We start from the raw sequence: 3,964 nt of genomic DNA, 5'->3' as shown, positions 1-3,964 counted from the left end.
TGTTTGGTTTACAACATACAAGTTCCCTTTGAAAACTCATCTATCTTTCCCTTTTCAATTTCTCATCAACCATTTGTTGGATAACAGAAGGAACTGGCTCTGACTTCCGCTGCTGGAGATTAGGCTGAACATGACAGGATCCCTACTTCTGCCACTGCCTAGAACATTCTCTCAGCCATGCTCGTGCCCTTTTTGAAGAGTGTGTGCCCTTTTGAAGAGTGTGTGCAACATTTTTTTTATCTACTGGACCTGATCTGTTGGGACATAAACATTTAGCTAAAGGGCACAGAGATGGAAGGAAATGAACTTAGAAAATGACTCTATTAAAATACCAAAGTACAGGCACACATGGGCCTGCAATTCCAGAAACCTGAACTGAGTTGCATAATGTGACTGCATGTTATAACCGGTAGGTCAGGTTCCTCTGTTTTCCCATCTTCATACACCAACAATAGATGGTGCCTGATTAAAACAAATCTCTTGGTTTAGGCAGCTTACAGAAAAAAGATGTGAAGGGGTAGGAGGTTCTTACATGGAGCTGAAGGCCAGTTTTTTTTTGAACCAAATTAAGTGTAGCCTGGAAGGCTTAGTTGTGTTAATGTCTGCCCTTCAACATCTTCAGGCTTTCATGTCAACCTTTCAGCTACCCTTGTTAGAAAGCCACAATGGAAGGGGAGGGGAGCGGGGGGGGGGGGGGGGGGCGGAATTTTTATTATGTGGGTTAAAGTTGATGGGTTGAAATGGGAAGTGAATGTCACCAAGTGTCAAAACGCTTGGGTTTTTCATCCAAGCTCTAAAGCTAGCAGCTCTCTAAACCCTCCTGACTGAGCTCTGCAGGCCTCTTGGGCAGGAGAGTCTCTGTGGTCCCGGTTAGTGTTTCCTAAATTCACAACAAAATTTATCGTTGGGGGCTGTGAAGTTGGCTCAGTGGTAGAATGCTTGCCTTGCATGCATGAGGTACTGGGTTCAATTCCTCAGCACCACATAAGCAGGAAAAAAAAGCCAGAAGTGGCACTGTGGCTCAAGTGGTAGAGTGCTAGCCTTGAGCTGAAGAGCTGAGGGACAGCACCCAGGCCCAGAGTTCAGGCCCACGACTGGACCCAAAACAAAATTTACCGTTGGAAATTAAAAATAAGAAACTAGGATTCTTCCCAGGGGTTGGAAAATACATTGGCCAAATGGTAGAAAATCTCAGTTATACAAAATGAACAGTCTGAAGAGCTAACGGTCAACTTAGTGACTATAGTTAACAATACTGTACAGTACGTTTTGAAAGTTTCTAAGGGAGTAAATTTTTTAAGTATTTTAACCAAGAACAAGAAAAAGGTGACAGGTGGTTATATTAATTGCTTGTGGTGACTTAGTGTATATACCTATCAGAACATCAAGTTCTCCATACTTTAATACATATTTTTTTTATCAGTTATACCTCAATAGCTAAAGAAGGAACAACCAAAAAAATACAATTCTCAGAAATTTCTAAAAAAATTCATTCTTCATATGCTTTTATTTTTCTAGGTATCTGAAATAAAAAGCTAGGCACTAATAGCTCATGCCTATAATCCAAGCTACTCAGCAGGCTGAGTAGCTTGAACCTAGCCTGGGCAAGAAAGGATATTGGAGACTCATCTCCAATTAACTACCCAAGAAGCCAGAACTGAAGCTATGGCTCAAGTGGTAGAGCACAAAAGCTCAGTGACAGGCTCTAAGTTCAGGCCCCAGAACTGGTACAAATACACATTATTTAATAAGTAGGCTTATTAAGCTTAGTAGTATTTACAAAGGACCACAATCTATAAAGTTTAAAGACTTGAAAATACTAGGGAGCATCTACTGGATACCAGTCAAACAACATTAACATTTGAGTATCTTAGGTTAACAGCACATAAAAATCAGTCCTGTGTCCAAATTGCCAACTTAAAATTTATTATGCTTCCTAAGTTTTATTTCTTGGAACATTACTCAGGATTTATGTAAAGCATACAAATCCATGTGTATAAAATTTTATTTAGAAAAGAAATTCATGGAGAGCAGCAGATAGCTAACCACATACTTCTGACACAGCAACGATCAAAAGCAAGATGGACACCATTTCTCCCATTCTTAGCTCTCTCAAGTCAGCAGGTAGCTGAGAACTGAGGATTTTGGTTTAAAGTCAGCCTGAGAGGAAAGTGTGGGATGTTTATCTTCAATCATCTACCAAAAGGCTGGAAGTTGAACTATGGCTCAAGTACGAGTGGTAGCTTTGAACAAAAAAGGTAAGGGACAGTGCCCCACTCCACCCCCCAAAAAAAAGATCATTTAGAATGTCCCCTTCTGCTGTGATTCAAGTGTGTTTTGGAATTCCTGTATTGGAAATGTACTCCTGAGAGGCTCATGTTAATGGTAATTGGAGCTGGAGTCCTTGGGAAGTAATTAGTAGATTGGACCTTTGGGATCAGAGCTGCTGCAGAGTCCTCACTAGGATAACATCCAATAGAGCTCCAGCAACTGACTGCCACCAAGATCCAGAACTGCTGAGTTACCAGCATGCAACATCAAACTGGTGACTAATTCATAGACTCATAGACACTGTCTTAACCAAACAGACTTCTATATCATGCCAATTAAAATTTTTTTATTATTATAACGGTGATGTACAGAGGGGTTGCAGTTACATAAGTCAGCTAAAGAGTACATTTCCTTTTGCACAGTGTCACCCTTTTCCCCCCTCTCCCAGTTTTTCCTTCATATTCTACCCACAAGTTGTATAGTTCATTTTCAACAGTGCCAGTGAGTACCACTGCTGCATTTGTTCACTCTTTGACCTTCTATTTCTGTGCCTCCCCTTACACTCCCAATGACATATAAACAAGCATGCAGAACAAAATGAAAACAAAAACCACACACAAAAAAATCTCGTTTTCATACCAACTTTTAAATACAGATAAAGTAGTCAAATAGTTAAAGGAGTATGAAAAAATAAAAAAAAAAAGCAGACTCCAAGGCTCATTCAGTTTTGCTTCATGTAACACCTCAAGCAGGGAGCTGTAGTTTATCACTGGAAAAAGCTGTCAGAATCAAGGGAAAGGCCCCAAAGTAGCCCCTGGTAATTCCTGGAGCCTTTTGAGACTGTTCCTTAGTCCTGCACTGTACCTGGCAATATGTCTGGCAATTTGTTTGTCAGGACAGCTGACAAAGATGATGGAATAAGTACCAGGCATAGCTGCTGGTGATGGCTGAGTAGAACTGCAGGCTAAGGGTCCTGAGCAGAGGGTATATGTCAGAAAAGAAGCTGTCTGATCTGCATGGTGGAAAAGTGCAGGTCAGTAGTGCACAGGCCAAGCAGACTGGAATCAAAACTGGTGTTTTTTTTTGGGGGGGGTGGTCTTGTTTTTGTTTTGTTTTATATCCTTACTCTTACCCCCCCACACACAAAATACTTAGTGAAATCTGCATTGAGTTTTAGTACTTAGTGTTTGTTGTTGTTCCTCTGTATTTTATAGATAGGGGGAGATGGAATAGAGCTTCTGAAATTTTGAAAAATTGCTCAAAACCACAAAATTTTTTTTTCTTTTCGTCAGTCATGGAGCTTGAACTCAGGGCCAGGGCCCTGTCCCTGAACTCTTTCACTCAAGGCTAGCGCTCTACCATTTTGAGCCACAGCTCCATTTCTGGGATTTTTGTTTTTTGAGTGGTTAACTGAAGATAAGAGCCTTACGGGGACTTTGCTGCCCAGGAATCCTCAAATCTCAGCCTCCAAGTAGCTAGAATTACAGGCATGAGCCCCGGGTGCCCAGCTTAGAACCAAATACTTGTAATTGATTAAAAGTGAGAATCTGAACTCAAGTTTAGATGAGTTCAAATCCATTGTTACTGTACGATACTACTATAGTATTCTTACTTTCTCCTGAACAGCTACCACCTGATGATTTAAGGGGGTAATTTCACCTGCAGTCATTCGTGTATGTTTAAGGTGCTGTGC

Source organism: Dipodomys spectabilis, unplaced genomic scaffold (assembly GCF_019054845.1).
Source record: "Dipodomys spectabilis isolate Male_0828 unplaced genomic scaffold, ASM1905484v1 ptg000046l, whole genome shotgun sequence".
In the NCBI taxonomy this organism is placed as follows: Eukaryota; Metazoa; Chordata; class Mammalia; order Rodentia; family Heteromyidae; genus Dipodomys; species Dipodomys spectabilis.
Note: the sequence above shows the minus strand (reverse complement) of the source record.